The sequence below is a fragment of the Lepidochelys kempii genome, chromosome 26 (assembly GCF_965140265.1).
Source record: "Lepidochelys kempii isolate rLepKem1 chromosome 26, rLepKem1.hap2, whole genome shotgun sequence".
NCBI lineage: Eukaryota > Metazoa > Chordata > Testudines > Cheloniidae > Lepidochelys > Lepidochelys kempii.
In genome coordinates, this window is record NC_133281.1 from 12006659 (window position 1) to 12025541 (window position 18883).

The window sequence follows — 18883 nt, forward strand, 5'->3', positions numbered from 1 at the left end:
AACAATAGCTCTTCCACAGGAGAAATGTAGCTGAACTTCCCCAGAGCTAACAGCTCATTCACAGATGTTACCTGGCTTTTTGGAACCTAGCAAATCAGGACCCATCAAGGGCCTACAGTTACCTCCCTTCAGGCTTAATTTAGATTTTGACACAGATCCTGAGTTTCTTACTAATGTTTATTTTGGTGGTGCCTATGGACCATTTAAGAGCAGAGCTCCATGGTGCTAGGGGCTGTACAAACCCAAGAGCAGGTAGTTCCCTGCCCTGAAGAAGTTACATTTCTCACAGGCAAAGGGTGCGGGGAAAGGAATAGAACACACAGAGACAGAAAGATCTATGTGACAACAGCAAACATGATGTTTGTTCCAGGATTTGTTTATTTACTGCTGTCAGAGGTGCTGTTTAGTTCAGAGTATATTTGCTGAACAGAAAGACCAGGAAAGGGAGAGGGGCGACTAGGCAGAACAACACTCCCAGGGATTGTGTCTGATTGTTTTGTTGTCTTGGGGCATCGCTGTTTGGGTTACTCTGAACACATACAGTAAATACCCTAGCAGGGACAGTGCCTTTTCCAAGGTCCTGATCTCCTTCTGCTCAACCAGGAAGTCAGTCCTGCAGATCTGTCCTTAGCGAGTCCCCGCCCCAAAGCCATTCAGCATGGCCCAGCCTCTGCTCACTCTAGAGCTATGTTAGCAAGAGATATTTAAATATTTTACATCTGTGGCTGTAGGTATGGATACAGCAGAACGGCGTGCATTGGTAAAAGGGATCATCTTCATCTGCACTTGTCATAAATATAAAGGGAAGGGTAAACCCCTTTGAAATCCCTCCTGGCCAGGGGAAAGCTCCTCTCACCTGTAAAGGGTTAAGAAGCTAAAGGTAACCTCGCTGGCACCTGACCAAAATGACCAATGAGGAGACAAGATACTTTCAAAAGCTGGGAGGAGGGAGAGAAACAAAGGGTCTGTGTCTGTCTGTAGTCGTCTTGGCCGGGAACAGAACAGGAATGGAGTCTTAGAACTTTTAGTAAGTACTCTAGCTAGGTATGTGTTAGATTATGATTTCTTTAAATGGCTGAGAAAAGAATTGTGCTGAATAGAATAACTATTTCTGTCTGTGTATCTTTTTTGTAACTTAAGGTTTTGCCTAGAGGGGTTCTCTATGTTTTTGAATCTAATTACCCTGTAAGATATCTACCATCCTGATTTTACAGGGGGGATTTCTTTATTTCTATTTACTTCTATTTTTTATTAAAAGTCTTCTTGTAAAACACTGAATGCTTTTTCATTGTTCTCAGATCCAAGGGTTTGGGTCTGTGGTCACCTATGCAAATTGGTGAGGCTTTTTATCCAACATTTCCCAGGAAAGGGGGGGTGCAAGTGTTGGGAGGATTGTTCGTTGTTCTTAAGATCCAAGGGTCTGGGTCTGTAGTCACCTAGGCAAATTGGTGAGGCTTTTTACCAAACCTTGTCCAGGAAGTGGGGTGCAAGGTTTTGGGAAGTATTTTGGGGGGAAGGACGCGTCCAAACAGCTCTTCCCCAGTAACCAGTATTAGTTTGGTGGTGGTAGCGGCCAGTCCAAGGATAACGGGGGTAATATTTTGTACCTTGGGGAAGTTTTGACCTAAGCTGGTAAAGATAAGCTTAGGAGATTTTTCATGCAGGTCCCCACATCTGTACCCTAGAGTTCAGAGTGGGGGAGGAACCGTGACAGCACTAATTAGGGAAACAGTGTTACCAGGCTGCTAGCAACTGTGTTTAAAGGCCTGATTCAGAGGTGGCATAAACACCCATGTAAACAGCACCGCAGTAAATAGGCATCTGCTATTGTGAGCGGTGAATACAATGCGCGTGTCGAGATGGAGAAAGGGAACATGGCAGGAAAATCCACCAAGTAGAGGGTTTAAAGAGGTGTCAGATAAAACCAAGATAGCCTTTTACTCTCCCACTATCTTTTTTTCTGCTTCAGCCTCACACTTCTGTGAGTTCAGCATGTAAACTATGCCCACTTATTGACCTGCAGAGTGCAGCAGTATTCATATAGACCTATATTAAACACAGTGGGATGATTTTACCCATCACTGACATACAGCCACATGTGAGGTGGAACACAGAGGCTTTTCAGCAATACAGGACAACACCATGGAAAGACAGGAGATGGAGCAAACAGAAGGCTGCAAATAAGGTCCCCAGAGAGCAGAATAACCCCTACTGGAATTCGTCTAGGATGCCAGGCAAGCAGCTCAACTTCTGCTAAGATTGCAGTGGGCTCTTAAAGCCATGTACAGTCTTTCAGCTAATTTATGACAGAGGGGCTCCTCCGAACATCATTCGCTATCTGACCCCTGTGCTGAGGCTTTAATGCAGAACTTAGCTCAAGGCAAGAGTGTTGCCAAATAAGCCGTCACTTTCTGCAGCCTGCTGGGCTTACGTGGCGGACTCTGCTCCTCGTACAGAACACACCCAGCATGTGAGAGCTGACAGTATCGCAGCCCAGAGTGGAAGCACCTGCATGCTGTTCAGTGCCTGATTAATCTTTCAGAGATGCTCACTCACACGGCTTCGTTTTATAAGTGTATTAATAATGTACAACAGTGGAATTTGCAATTTGGCTCTGTACCAGGCAGATGCACCAAGCGCTGTGATTTAGACACCAGAGGGATAGGGCCTGATTCTCTTCACACTGGTGGAAATCAACTCACTTCAGCGGAATTACTCCTGCATCAGGGAGAAGATAATCTGGGGCAGACAGTCTCTACGGAAATAAGCCCCTTCTCACTGGCACCAGTTTTAGAAAATCCATTTTCAGAGACACCTGTGAGGAAAGGGGAGGATGTGGTCTTTGGAAATCATTGTCACAGGCTAGTTTGTGGCTACACGGTCTGCCCTAACGGAAGGGCAGCGTGTTTGTACGTCAGCCACGGAGCAACAAAGGGAGGGAAGAAAACCTCACAGTAAGTGAAATGGAATGTGTTTTGTCTCTCTAACCTCTTTAGAATCATAGAAGATGAGGGTTGGAAGAGACCTCAGGAGGTCATCTAGTCCAACCCCCTGCTCAAAGCAGGACCAACACCCACTAAATCATCCCAGCCAGGGCTTTGTCAAGCCAGGCCTTAAAATTCCTTCAGGTGCGACTGGCGATGGATGGAAATGCAATCTTTCCTAGTGGTAGTGCCCCGTTAGGGCTCATTCAGAAGACGGGCCCCGTGCCCACCCTGCGAACATTGTGCTGAATGTTATTCAGAGTTTTTCAGAAGCTAACTGAGGTTCTATCATGCTGTTAAAGGGAACGATGTAATATAGGGCTTTACTGGAGCTAGGCGCATCCGCAGTGGTCTTTAGAAACAGAGCAATAGAAAGCGTGTAAGTCTCCTCTCCACGTTCGATCGAACTACTGCTGCAGTGGAAGTTTTTTTGTTTTTTTTTCAATGCGTCCTCCAAAACTTATTCTTACAACTTGTAAACAAGGGGTCACAAGTTGCAAAGCAAGGCAGATAATCAGAAAGACAGGTGACCTGAAAGAACACTGATAAAGGGCCATTGTAGTCACTCCAACAATGGTTGGGAGGATTGTTCTGCAAAATACCGAAAGCGAAGAACATGCTAATAAAAGCAGTGGAACGTTATTATTTAAGTAGTAACATCCATTCAGATCCCGGTGCTTATGTGTCCACATCATAAAGCTCAACACTGCATTGGCAGCATTGTTTCATAGCCTCAGCAGAAGCACCAACGCCTGAATGTGTCCCCCCTGGCCCTCGAGATGATGCCTCTTGGTAGAGCTGAGGCACAGTGACCGTGGAAGTGTGAAGGAAACTTACACAGTACCTGAAACACATCCATCTCCAGAGCCGTCTATCTGGCACTCGTCAGGAGCACTGAATTCACACAGGGATTTCCCAGACCAGCAGGCATTCCGTCTCCTTTCCCCACCTCCCAGGTTCATTCAAACGCATCATTGATTAAAGACGCACTTCTAATGCCATTTCCCAGAGTGCTTTCTGGCTGCAGGCAGAAGCATCAATTATTCATCCAGCCCAAGCATCTGCTCCGCGGCATTGAAGTCTCAGGGGGGTTCACTTTAAGTCATGGTGGGGCCCAGGTTGTATGTTTCATGCATGTTGACATATCCAAGATCCAAAGGGCTCTGTGTCATGAATCGGCGGTGGTGTAGCACACAGCTCCCATAAGGGGCCCAAGAATTTGAAACAGCACCTGCATAGCCGGTTTCAAGCAAGCCCATTAGAGCTGGCAAGGACACCCCATTTGCCCTGAAAGGGTACGTCTACACTTGACTTTTCAGTCACGTTAACATATGTAATTAACCTACGGAAATGAACTGATTCTAGTGTGCACACTACACAAATATTAGTCCTTATTTGTGTTTAACCGTAGCTACATACTCAGGAACAAACATTTGTAAGGTGGTGATGCTAGAATATACAGTCATGTTAGTTACCATGTGTTAACACCGCTGAAAAAGTCAAATATAGATTTGTCCAAGAAGTGGCTAGGTCCTTTCGGATCCCGCACTGGAATAGGAGATAATGCAATGAAATTCTTTGCGTACCGAAAATTTTGACTTCTTTAAGTGCACAAGGAATGGTAGATCAGAACCCATCTGTTTTTCTGGAGCCACGGGTCATTATAACCTAGCGATAAAGTGGAATAAGTGGAAACCATACTGTTAAGTTGCTGGTTTCAAAAGGGTTAGATGGATGTAAACCAAAAGGCAGAAAGTGTCCTAATATCTGCACCATAGCGTGTTCTTCCCAGTCAACCCACTTTTTCATCTTGCCGGGTGAAATGTCTTTCTAGGAAGCTTTCCAAGATTGATCTGTCTCCTGCTCATTTGCAGAGAAAAATGAGACTGACCAGCAAAGGCTTTACAGCCTTCAAGGCATTTTCCCATCATTTAAAACAAAAAAAAATTCAACCCAATGTTTAATATGGCCACATGGGATGCTTAAAACCTAGATCATTTCCTTCATGAATCTCTCTTCCTCCATTGCCCACAGGGGTTTGTTAGCTGCCCACCTCCCCACAAAAAGAAAAGAATGATGAGGAAAGTTTTCAAGAAGGAAATAAGTTGCTGTTTCAAATACACATGGGCTTGAGCTGCTAAGTTGGAGTCGAGTTGTTTGGAGAAGCTGAAGGACATGGAGAGCAGGGGGGTCAGACCATTACAGAAATAGGAGTTGTCATAGTTGGATACAAACAGTAAACACATTATTATTTATATGGTATGTAAGTGTACATGGCAATTTGCAAACAAAGGACAAGTAATAAATTTTTCAAAAGCACTTAAGTCCCATTTCCAAAGTGACTTAGCACTCAAGAGCCTTAGTTTTAATGAAAGTCAATGGGATTCAGGCTAAGTGCTTTAGCCTCTCTTGAAGAGAGGACTTACCCAATGCCATTGCGCGAAAGAGCTTCCAGCACAGGTCCACTCATAGAACCATAGAATATCAGGGTTGGAAGGGACCTCAGGAGGTCATCTAGTCCAACCCCCTGCTCAAAGCAGGACCAATCCCCAATTAAATTTCACTCATTTCAAACTTGGACTCATAAGAGCAACCCCCACCTGTTTAGAACAGAACTGCTATCAAGAACTAATCACACGAGTAACGGTTTCTAGGATGGGGCCTCACGTTTGATATTCGACAATGATGTAATTGGGGTCGGGGGTTAAGGTTTGCCCCAAAAAAGGGCAGTCACAGACCATCTTGGTAAATTTCAGGAAGCAGTACTTTCGTACCTTGCCTATCCAGAATCACATCCTCTTAAAATGTATCCATTAGATTTAAATGTAGGATCCACATGAGAATGGACAATTCCTGCTTTACTCAACATATGCTCTGTTCAGAGAGCAGCTAAAGGATTTCAGCTGAATATAAAATAACCATGGAAACGAAGACTATCTTCCTCATTTAGCCAGCTAGGGTATCAGAACATGGAGCCTATAGTTGTAGGAGGATGCGTTGCAGTCAGAAAGACAGAATTTGAGTTATGAGGAGTTATGAGGAGAGGCTGAGGGAGCTGGGATTGTTTAGCCTGCAGAAGAGAAGAATGAGGGGGGATTTGATAGCTGCTTTCAACTACCTGAAAGGGGGTTCCAAAGAGGATGGCTCTAAACTGTTCTCAATGGTAGCAGATGACAGAACGAGGAGTAATGGTCTCAAGTTGCAGTGGGGAAGGTTTAGATTGGATATTAGGAAAAACTTTTTCACTAAGAGGGTGGTGAAACACTGGAATGCGTTACCTAGGGAGGTGGTAGAATCTCCTTCCTTAGAGGTTTTTAAGGTCAGGCTTGACAAAGCCCTGGCTGGGATGATTTAACTGGGAATTGGTCCTGCTTTGAGCAGGGGGTTGGACTAGATGGCCTTCTGGGGTCCCTTCCAACCCTGATATTCTATGATTCTATGAATTTCCAAGTAAAGCAGTAATTTATTCAGGGTACAAGAATGGAGGGGTTAGATAGGAATGGTTAGTAAAGAGTGTTTACGCAGTCTGGTATGCACATTGCAGAATTAAGAGGTAAATGATTGTGCCCGTAAGGGAATGCGACATGAAGACTAGAAAACATTTTTATGGATTTCAACAAGCTATTGATGACTAAAAATTCTGAAGCCTGATCGTCTTTTTTGTTTATGTCTGAGTGTTCAAGAACCCTAAATTACATGCACACTGTCTAGCTACACAATTGTATGCCTACATTAGCTAAAAGCCCATGAAAATACACAGAAGGCACCATCTGTAGGCAATTTAGGTATGCTGTTATGCATCTAGATTGCGTGCACAATGCTGTGACTGCACACAAATCTGGTGAGTGGGAAAATGCATCTAGCCACTTGCACGCACAAGTCAATAAACGCACATGCAACCGTCCTCTTGAGAATACAGCAGCAAGTGAAGATGATTGACAGAGGGCCACGGGAATTTTAAAGGAGGCATTTGAAGGAGTGGGAGGTGTTTCACGGAGGGGCACAGAGGATGGCATGCAGAACAGAGTGGGAGAATGAGGCTCAGGGATCTGCGTGGGATGAGGGAACAAGGTGGGGAGGCAGAGGAAGTGGCAGCTGAGATTAATTACATAGAGACAAATTGGAACAAGGGGGGAGGCAAATGAGTTACGTGACAGCACTGAGGCTAAAAAGGAAAGACTCCACAAGCTGTAAGTGGAGGTCTGGACAGATGAAACACTGAATAAACCATGCAAGAACACACCCCAAAAGGGAAAAGTGCTTGTTCCAGTACCTAAAAATACATGAAAAGAAAAGGAGTATTTGTGGCACCTTAGAGACTAACCAATTTATTGGAGCATAAGCTTTCATTAGCTACAGCTCACTTCATTGGATGCATTCTTTTTCTCTTTGCGAATACAGACTAACACAGCTACTACTCTGAAATCCAAAAATACATGTTCCTTTAAATGCTAGAGCAGGCAGTAGGAGGGAAAAGTTAACGCTCTAAAAGACAGGAGCATCTCCAAAGATGAGAGATTGTAATTACTTTGCATCTGCTTTCAACTACCTGAAAGAGGGTTCCAAAGGGGATGGATCTAGACAGTTCTCAGTGGTAGCAGATGACAGAACAAGGAGCAATGGTCTCAAGTTGAAGTGGGGGAGGTTTAGGTTGGATATTAGGAAAAACTTTTTCACCAGGAGGGTGGGGAAGCACTGGAATGGGTTACCTAGGGAGGTGGTGGAATCTCCTTTCTTTGAGGTTTTTAAAGTCAGGCTTGACAAAGCCCTGGCTGGGATGATTTAGTTAGGGATTGGTCCTGCTTTGAGCAGGGGGTTGGACTAGATGACCTCCTGAGGTCCCTTCCAACCCTGATATTCTAGGATTCTATAACTGGAGCAGGGGACGCGAAAGGGAACGAGTCACCATGGGAGGCTGGTGTCCTGATTCCAGAGCTCAGGCAGCAGGTGCACGACAGGCTTTGAGCTGCATTTGTAAACCCAGTAAAATGAAGCAGAGCTATGCAGGGTTTTGGAAATCAGGAGAGTAATTCTGCAGTAGACAGGGAGCCTGTGGAGGTCTTTGAGGATGAGACCCATAGCCTTATGAAGATCCACAAAAGCAACTAGACTATTTCCTAGATTGCTTTTAATGACCAGTCTTACCACTCATCACCAGAGCATGTCAAGAGTGGGGAACACAATATAGGCAGAGGAGCTAATACATGTCTTGTGTATGGTGCCAGTTACCCCAGTCCATTTTATTTATGGCTCAGTTAGTAGTCAGAATTAATCAGGTCTTTCCAAAGTCACCACATATATATTAAGGATCTCACTACAGCCAAATCTGCCCATCTAAAGAAAAAAACTGATTGGGTGACCAGTGTCCTAAAATATACAAAACACTCTACATTCAGATTACTGCACCCAAACAAATCCTCCTGTTCTTTTTGAAGACCAATCATAATGGCTACAAATTCCACTGATATGCTGGGGGAAGAACTGATATGTAAGCTGCAGTGCAAGATTCAGACACTTATTCTTGGCCAGCCAGATTTTCCAGAAGTGCACAGTACCCACAATTAGGGTCAAATTTTAAAAAGAACCCAGCATTCATTTAAGCACCTAAATGAAAGTGGCCAAATTTTCCATAAGAGCCCAGCACCCACTGAGAAAAATGGAGAATCCACTCTCCTGCCATGGAGAACGATTAGTGTAGTAATCAGAAGCCCCTGTCAAGATCAGGGCCCTTTTGGTTTGGGAGCCCCTGCTCCGTTCTCTACTAAATATAAACACTATCCAAGCAGGACTGCTTGGTCCTTTTGAAATATCCCCGTGAACTGCATCAGAGTATATATCTCAAAAGTATAAATCTCATACATATTTTAGTGCTCATTGTTAAATTCCAAGAACAAGGTAAAGGAAACCCTGATTTAAGATAAATGTGACTAAAACAAAATGAGCGGCTGTGAGGTCACATCGGTAGAAGGAATTCTGAACAACAGTCGAAGAGGAAGCATCGTGATGCACAAGGTTTAAGAGAAGGAATGATGCCCCCTCTGCTCACTCAGGGCTACTCACCAACTTGACATTCCTTCAATCCTGCTGCTCAAGTGTCCCTCGTTTTGAGGGACATCACTTTAGTCCCAAAGTTCCACATAGACCTGGTATCGCCTCACTGTTACTGCTGAAAATTTACCTCAGAAATAAGGAATCAGGAAAGGAAGGCTAAGTCGTTATACCAAAGGAAGGAATGCCATGCAACCTTTTGATTGTCCTGCATCGATAGTCAGGGCAACGCTCATTCTGAGACTCTCACACATAGCGTGCTACATTTGGGCTTTGGCAGGTGGGGAGATGTGGGCTCCATCTTGACACAAAAATCCAAGATGGCAGCTCTTCAATAGAGCAGGTCTCCGCAAAGCCTGTTCACATCTTTTTTGCCTGGGAAACATACCCTAGCTGCAACACCACAATACATTAGAGGTTGGAAAATTAATCCCAAGCTTAGACACTTCAGAGACTGGGGCAAGTTACAAACTCATACTGGTCTGGGCCTATGATTGGTGGCACTTCAAGCAAGAACTCTAGGGTAAAGCCAGGTTCACCTTCTCTACTCCTGTTGGTAGATGAGGGACTCCAGCTATGAAGCACTGTGGCTAAGCAGTAGTCTCAAAGAACTGAATTCCCCTTAAGTCTGGCCCTGACCTTAAAGCCATACATCTGCAATAAAACCTAGAAGAACAAGAGTACCCCGAGAGACTCGTTCATGTTTAAGTTTCAAGAGCTCAGACATTCTGAGAGTACTGATGAGAAGCCAACTTAGTCACTGGCTATTTGGTGTCACTGTCTATCACCCACCGTCCACATCTGTGTGCAAATGCAGTGTCCAAGAAGTCACATAAAAGGGGTAAATGGAACTAGCCAGGCCAAGGTAAATTGCACCTTCAGTTTATTCAGAGGATACACAAGCACCTGAAATGTGTTACTTTATGCTTAATTGCATTTTAGAGCTCCTGTGGTATGTGCTGTCCAGACACAATGGGGTCTCAGTTGGGGGCGGGATCTCTAGGAACTAGTGTAATAGAAATAAAGAATAGTGACCATGCTTATGGTTTCTGAGCTTACTGTGTATTAGCTTCTCACCCCATATTTATCAGCAGGGGAAGTGGTGTGTGGAACAGGCCTTTATAAACGCATTCAGCAACAATCCATTTGGAGTCAGAGTCAGAGAAACAAGGGAGCCTAGTAACAAACCCAGAATCAGTGACCTCTTGTTTTGCATATTGATCACCTAGATGTAAACCACATCTCTCGATTGTCGGCTACAGTGAATATCCAGGATGTAGCAGCAGATCAGTGGTTCTCTCCACACACACACACACACTTTCCTCCCCGTGATTTGCTGTCCTAAAGGTCATACACCTATGTTCACCTCTGGCCCGCCGAATAACCTGATGAGTTATGTTTTTGTAGCTCTGGAGATGCAACTACTCCCCTGACTTCAACTGTATGCGATTAGAATTCAGGAGAAAACCCCAAATGCCCCGACACTTTGATTAGTCATGCTCTCTTGTTCTGCAGTAAAAACCCTACTGGCCAAGTTACTTCCTAAGAGATGGTTCACGTACTAATGCGGGTCTGATGATGGAGATCCAGACCAAACTCCAGCCCACAGGTTCACATCTGACAGGTTATCACAAATGACCTCTTCCCACATGTCATGCATTAGGGAGAAACACCTGTGTCTGGCTGAATTTAGCCTCTGGAGCATTTTGATGCCACAAGCTCATTTGACACTAATTTACAAAATTTTTCATCCCCTTGCCCCACCCCGCCTGTTGTTAAATCAGAAGGCGTAAAAGAGAGTTTACATTGCTTCGGAACAGGCCTTTTGACAGGCGTGAACGAGTTTTTTCTAAACTGAGAAGTGAATAGGTAACATCAACAAGCCTGATCAAAGAACTGACACAGAAAAAGTTAGTTTTGTCATAAGTTATGAATTTTGGGGCACTGGAATAGAAGAGGGTTAAATTTAGTTGCCACTCACTTTTTAATCTGGGATAAAGGGTTTTGATACAGAAAGACGAAGGGCAAAATGTCCAGAAGTATTTGAGATCTTGGCACCTCAATCCCATTACTTTCAAGGGGATTGAACTTCCATTGTCTAAGTCCTTCAGGTTCTGCTGAAAATAAATGTTCCCCAAAGCCTGCACATGCATGTTTAGACTATTATCATGGTCATGTCCCCTGCATTGACAGAAGACATTCCTTTCCCATGCGGTCTTGTCGACACACCCAGTCTCTGTGGCACTGACTATGCTAGGAAAATTAGGACCTGTAATTTGTGCCGCTCAGTGGAACAGGACATGTAGACAAGGCTGATGAGAGTGGGGAAAAGGGGGTGGGGGGAGACAATTGTACTTGGCTCAGGGCCCCCCACCAAATATCTATAGCAAGTGAAATGTAGCAAACATGATGTACCAGGGATGAAAATTTCTCTCCGCAGGCCTGCACATTGATAAAATGCCAGAATCTTACCTGTGTCCCCTAATCTTCCTCAGAATAGAAGATACGGTAGTAAAAGCCCCTGAATCTACACACCAGCCTGCACCTTTGACACACCCAGAAAAGCTGTATCGGGGTGAGTTGCAGGTGCTAACTGCGCAGACACAGGCTTTGTAACCCAGATCTGTCAGACATACAGTATTTCAGTGCCTAGAAACTTTAGTTTCCATCCTCAAGGTCCCCATATTCAGCACCTGGGAGCACCAGAGATTCCAATTCTACTTTGTGGTATGGTGTTCCACGAATTAACCAAAAAATCAAGCTGCATGGGAGAGGCAGCAGGAGAAGAAGAGATATCCCCAGTTTACAGATATTCAGAGAACCCCCAAATATCCCTCCAAGTGACTTCATATCGCTGAGTATTTACAAAAACCTATAATTAAGGATTGATATAAATGGGCAGACATAGCTTTATTTAAATTCTGACCATAGTCGTAATGTCTCAGAGTGCTGGCCATGCTTGGAAAGGGTTGTTGTCCACAGACTTGGACGCTATGAAGTGCCAGATTCAGGCACATTATACATCTTGGGTTCAGCTCAGTGGGGAACAGCTGATCTGACGGTACTTTAGAGAACTGTGAAGAAGCGGGGGTGGGGAAGAGAAGCGAGCAGATGTGCAGCGACCCTGTGTCACAGAGATAAATGTATCAAGCTTCAGATGGGGAGGACAAAAGAAAGTGATTTGTATTCAGTGGGGAAGGCCAAACCCAGATATTCCAAAAAAATTATACAGGAGGGACACTAAAATCAGTGATTTTAAAGTTGCTCTCTTAACTGCCCTGGAAAAGGTTAGAGAACCAGCACATGCAAAATAAATAGTACAGTGAGTCATTCGTATTAGTCTCAGCATCAAAAGGTTTAACATTTCAGCCACTCCACAAGACCCAGACCAGCCCCTCTGCAGCCAAGTGTCCCTGCAGGAATTGCTGCCTAGGAAACAAGAGGGATTCCCTGAGATCAAACGATGCGATGCGGAAGCCATACAGCAGTCTCACCAGACAAAAAACATTTTTTGTCCCTAAATAAAAGCATTTGGGATGGGGGGGGACTCAGCTGTCTGAGGTGTATGATCTCTCCTGTATCCCCATTAAAATGTGCAACAAGATCTTCTATTGCAGATATTTGGAATACAGTCAGATGGGGGGTAGGAGGGGGGATTATCTCTTGCAAATTATGCTTTTGGAGCATTCCATTTCAAGAAAGGCACTGACTCCCATCTTACTTGCCCTGGAGAATGCACTTATTAGTCCTTGAGAGACTCCACCTAAGGCAGCAGACAATGCACCATGTTAGACTTGCAGGAATTAAATTCAAACACATCAACATCACTATGCCCAAAGTCTCCCAGCCACACTGGCATTCAGAGACCTGCGTGGGTTTAGCAAGGAGCAGGGAACCTTGGCTTGAATTTACAAATATATAGTAGATACACAAACAGAACAGCCAAAAGAGTGAGGGGTTGCATTAGTCCAAAATTGCTTACCTCTTTAAGCATCTTCTAGTATCTGTTTCCCAGCCCTGATATCTGCAGTGATTAATCTCTTCTCCTGTGCCTTCCCAATCGAAACAGCTAAGCAGATGAGCTTGTTCCATCCATCCTGCAGGCTCTCTGATTTGACAGGTCAGCTGCAACAGCTTCCTCACCACGCCTGCCCGCTAGTCCACTTTCCAGCCAATATCACCCGGACATAGAGTTGGAAGAGAATTAGGGCTCCCGCACAGACCCGGGGGCGGGGGAGAATGCAGAAGGGAGGCTTCACTTCCTCCCACCCTCCTTACGTTGGCATCAAAATTAAATCCAGGGCTCACATGATGTTGGAGGGGAAGGCGTCTATTTGACAATACCTTTGATGACAAAAGGCCAACTCCCTATGCATTCCGGGCACCCTCTAGTGGCACATGTCCCCAACAGCAGGGCACGGGCTAGGGACTGCCATCCTTTACTGACTCTCTCTTGCTGCAGTGTGGAAAACATGATGCAATGAGGCATTTTTATGACCATGTTTTTTATATAGATGCAGCCATCCAACTAATTCCTCCACCATAGATTAATGAAAGCTATTGGGAGCCAGGAGTTTTGTCGACTGGGTTTTTTATTTTGGCGTTGAATAAAAACAATCCTGTCACTGAGTTAGATTGTGGAATAGTCTCCCAAGGGACATGATGTAAGAGCATTAGGAATATCAGTTTATGGAACAATTCTGCACTAGCAGAGGGAAGGTGCTGAGTGGGTGAGAATTATTCCATTAATAACATACCACAAGGTTTCAAATTAGCATGGTCCTCTCTTATTTACACACACACACACACCCTAATTTTTTTTTTAACTCAGCTATTGTTTTTCAACATCAAAGCCTCAAATCCTGTCCAAGATCAAGAAGAGAACGTGTACTCAGAAGACCTCGGAGCCTGTAGCTTCTCTGGAGAAGAGCCGTTGGGAAACAAATATGGCAATAAGATCTTTCCCGTGAAGCGACACTCGCAAGTTGACTGCAGTGTCACTGAGATGATGTTACTCTGGAAAGCACACAAGAAGTGGCTAACGCAAGTTGCACGCTGGCTGGGAGTGGCAACGTGGTGGCCGTTAAGGTAGCGGAGAACGTTGTGACCTCTGCTACAAGGCCATGTATGGCTGATGAGCAAACCAGCTCCATGCTGGATGGTCTGTTGCAGAAGATGCATAGCCATGTGCACCTGAGTGCAGGAGTTATGGCTTGGAAGGACATACGTATATCACCATTAGGCTCCAGCAACTCAGGGTAAGATACTATGGGGACATGCAGCAGTATAAAAGCTTAAGACAGACAGGGAGTTAAGCCATAATGCCCACGCAAGCAACCCTGTGTGATGAGCAAGTTCAGATCCAGCAGCTAAAGCTAGGATTTGGCCTTTGTGCCTAGTACAGTGAAAATGGCTGTTAATTTTGGTGGAGACGAAACCAACTGGTGCTGCATTTTACCTCTGGTGTTCTATGTACCTCCCAGGGAAGAGATGGTCAGGGTTTTATACTGGTCAGTTCTATTTCCAAAGAGGAACGGGGCTACCATGGGATGGGCCAGCCACGCTCTCTCTAGAGTTAATGGACATTTTGTCTGTATTAAGTGGGGGTGGGGGAGAAATCAGGCCAGCAGAGCACATTTGTGTACTGTAGTAGATGGTGCTTCTCCATTCTATTTAAGGTACTCATATGTCACCAGTCACACCGTAGTATCTGAGCTCTGCCCCATCTTCAATGTATTTTCCCTCAACACTGCTGTGAGGTAGGGCAGTGCTGTTATCCCCATTTTACAGACAGGGGACAAAGGCACAGAAAGGTTAGTGACTTGCCCAAGGTCACACACAAAGTCTGTGGCGAAGGTAATTGACCCCCCCCCCATGTCTCTCAAGTCATAGGCCAGTGCCCAAACCAGAGATTCCAAGGCCAGAAGGGACCATTGTGATCTTCTAGTCTGACCTCCTGCATGACTCAGGCCAGCCCACAGAGCCAGCCCAAAATAATTCCTGTTAGAAACGTACACCCTGTTTCCACTTTGAATTTGTCCAGCTTCAACTTCCAGCCACTGGATCATTTTATATCTGTCTGCTAGATTGAAGAGCCCATTTTCAAACATTTGCTCCCTCGACGGCTACTTCTAAACTGTGATCAAGTCGCCTCTTAACTTTCTCTTTGTTAAGCTCAGTAAATGAAGCTCTGTGCATCTCTCACTATGAAGCATGTTTGCTAGTCCTTTAATCATTCTTGTGGCTCTGCTATGGACCCTCTTCCATTTAACAACATCCTTCTTGAACCGTGGGCATGGGAGCTGGACACAGTGTTCCAGCCGCGGTTACACCAGAGTCAAATAACCTCTGGAACCCAACTTGAGATTCCTGTTTATGCATCCAAAAATTGCATTAGCCCTTGTCCCACAGAATTACACTGGGAGCTCATGTTCTGCTGATTATCTACCATGATCCCTAAATCTTTGTCAGAGAGACTGCTTGGATTGCCTGGTAAGCTGGCTGCAAACAATGTGTTTTTAATATGGCTAAATGTATATGTCTCGGAACAAAGACTATAGGCCCTACTCCATGGAGGACTCTGTCCTGGGAAGCTGTGACCTGTTCTCTTCATTATTTACCACTCCCCCAGTCTGTGTGTTATCTGCAAACTTGATTAGTGATTATATTTTCTTCCAGGTCATTAATAAAGGTGTTAAATAGCATGGGGTCAAGAACCAATCCCTGTGGGATCCCACTAGAAATACACCTGCTCAGATATGGTTCACCATTAACAATTACAGTGAGACCTCTCCACCACTGTTTAATGCACACTATGTTGATTTTATATCATTCTAGATTTTTTTTAAAATAAAAAAATAGAATAATAGAAGATTAGGGTTGGAAGACACCTCAGGAGGTCATCTAGTCCAACCCCCTACTCAAAGTGGGACCAACACCAACTAAATTATCCCAGCCAGGGTTTTGTCAAGCCAGGCCTTAAAAACCTCTAAGGATGGAGATTCCACCACCTCCCTAGAATACAGAGGGACCTAGACAAATTAGAGGATTGGGCCAAAAGAAATCTGATGAGGCTCAACAAGGACAAGTGCAGAGTCCTGCACTTAGGACGGAAGAATCCCATGCGCTGCTACAGACTAGGGACCGAATGGCTAGGCAGCAGTTCTGCAGAAAAGGACCTAGGGGTTATGGTGGACCAGAAGCTGGATATATGAGTGAACAGTGTGCACCTGTTGCCAAGAAGGCCAAGGGCATTTTGGGCTGTATAAAGTAGGGGCATTGCCAGCAGATCGAGGAACGTGATCGTTCCCCTCTATTCGACATGGGTAAGGCCTCATCTGGAGTACTGTGTCCAGTTTTGGGCCCCACACTACACGAAGGATGTCGAAAAATTAGAAAGCGTCCAGAGGAGGGAAACAAAAATTATTAGGGGACTGGAACACACGACTTAGGAGGAGAGGCTAAGGGAACTGGGATTGTTTAGTTTGCGGAAGAGAAGAATGAGGGGGGGATTTGCTAGCTGCTTTCAACTACCTGAAAGGGGGTTCCAAAGAGGAAGGATCTAGACTGTTCTCAGTGGTGACATATGACAGAATGAGGAGCAATGGTCTCAAGTTGAAGTGTGGGTGGTTTAGGTCGGATATTAGGAAAAAAATTTTCACTAGGAGGATTGTGAAGCACTGGAATGGGTTACCTAGGGAGGTGGTAGAATCTCCTTCCTTCAAGGTTTTTAAGGTCAGGCTTCACAAAGCCCTGGCTGGGATGATTTAGTTGAGGATTGGTCCTGCTTTGAGCAGGGGGTTGGATTAGATGACCTCCTGAGGTCCCTTCCAACCCCGATATTCTATGATTCTAGGAACCCATTCCAGTGCTTCACCACCCTCCTAGTGAAATAGTGTTTCCTAATATACCTCCCCCACTGCAACTTGAGACCATTGCTCCTTGTTCTGTCATCTGCCACCCCTGGGAACAGTCTAGATCCATCCTCTTTGCAACCCCCCTTCAGGTACTTGAAGGCTGCTATCAAATCCCCCCCTCACTCTTCTCTTCTGCAGACTAAACAAGCCCAGTACCCTCAGCCTCTCCTCGTAAGTCATGTGCCCCGGTCCCCTGATCATTTTTGTTGCTCTCTGCTGGACTCTCTCCCATTTGTCCACATCCCTTCTGTAGTGGGGGGACCAAAACTGGACGCAGTACTCCAGGTGTGACCTCACCAGTGCCGAATAGAGGGGAACGATCACTTCCCTCGATCTGCTGGCAATGCTCCTCCTACAACATTTTGCAGCACCAAGTACTACATCAACGGTATTACCTTTATCAACTGAACTTGTAATCTCATCAGAAAAGGATTTTCCATAAACCCATTTTAATTGGCATTAATTATATTCCCCTCTTTTAATTCTTTATTAATTGAGTCCTGTAGCAGCTGCTCCATCTTGCCAGGATCATCCTTCCTCTCTCCACTCTAGTCAACCCTGACTGTTTCTTCACACTCTTCCTAAACGGTTGCATAGCGTTCCTGTGCGCGATTAAACAGCGGTCAAGCTCTAGCCCAGAAGCTGCGGGTGTGAGTAAACACTCCATCAGCTTGCTGGGAGCTGCTCAAGAAGGCTTAAGTCAATCTAGGCAAAGTTCACGATCTCAAAGCAATGCAAGTTCTCTTTGGTAGATCATTACAAACAGCTCCTGTGGATAAAATGCTTGGCGATGAAAGGTAATGAGAGATACTTGGCCCTTTGCTAGTGCTCCCCATGATGGCGTGGGGAGCAGGTATTCTCAGCTTTGCAGAAGTTATGTTTACTTGCCCTAGCCTAATTCTGTCACTGGATCACTGTGGACTACGTCTACACTACAAGCTAGCGGTGTGAGTCTCCTGCTTGTGTGCATGACTAACACCAGTATAAACAGCAGCATAGCCATGGGTACCGGCAGCAGATGCGTAGCACTGAGGCAGGTTTGTACTCAGCGTGGCTACGCTACGCTACACTCTTTATCTTTGCACTAGCTGAATGCGAGCAGGGGAATCATGCCCCTAGTTCAGTATAGACACAGCCTCGGATTTTAGGAGCCCGAGGCGGCTGAGCCCCTGCTCGAACCACTCAATTGTAGTGGGGGTGGGAGGGGGGGTTCAAAAGCACTCTGCTTTGGCCTCACTCCGCTCACTTGGACGTCAAAGGTAGAGTTCCCATTGACTTCCGTGCAAGCAGAGCTAGGCCAATGCTGAGCGTGTTTCTCTTTGGGGGCAGGGACTGTGAGATTAGGTACAGCCCCTAGCACTGTGGCGCCTCTGTCCTATTAGGCCTCAGGATGGCCCTACAGTACAAGTAATATTCAGACTGCTCACTCACTTTACATACTACTAATCCTTAATATTTATAAAAAGAAACTTTGAAGATGTAAGGCGCTAATTAAGCCTTAACACCCCATACGGGAGGAATTAGCCGCATTTTATAGATATGGCAATGGAAATACAATTAATTAACTCATTTGTCCAAAGCTGCAGAAAGGTAACATCAGACAGGGTTGGAACAAAGTTGCACGTGGTCACTCTTGTCCTCTGCTTTATGTACCAGAACACGCCAGCAGTCAAATAGATAGCTTTTCTTGCAGTCTCCCTTACAAGAGAGTTCTTCCTTTTGTTACCTCTTCAGACAGGCGGTATGTACCACAGAATCATAGAAGATTAGGGTTGGAAGAGACCTCACAAGGTCATCTAGTCCAATCCCCTGCTCAAAGGACGATCACACACATATCCCTACCCCACGCCCCGGCTCTACGAAGAATCATTTCCCCAGCTTGGGATGCTTGGGGGAGGATTTTTAGGAGTGCCGAGCAACCGATTTTAGCTGAAA

General features: G+C 45.2%; 2 protein-coding genes across 3 annotated transcripts in view; both read right to left on the reverse strand.

Moving 5' to 3' along the window:
• Positions 1-13294, reverse strand: part of ADD2 (adducin 2) — a 98426-nt gene extending 85132 nt beyond the window's left edge. For both annotated transcript variants that reach the window (XM_073324932.1, XM_073324933.1), the window contains exon 1: positions 13015-13294. The gene's annotated coding sequence lies outside the window, so the exon portion shown is untranslated. The remainder of the gene's footprint in view (positions 1-13014) is intronic.
• FIGLA (folliculogenesis specific bHLH transcription factor) overlaps positions 1-18883 on the reverse strand; it is a 32410-nt gene that overhangs the window by 4360 nt on the left and 9167 nt on the right. The gene's annotated exons all lie outside the window — the stretch shown is intronic.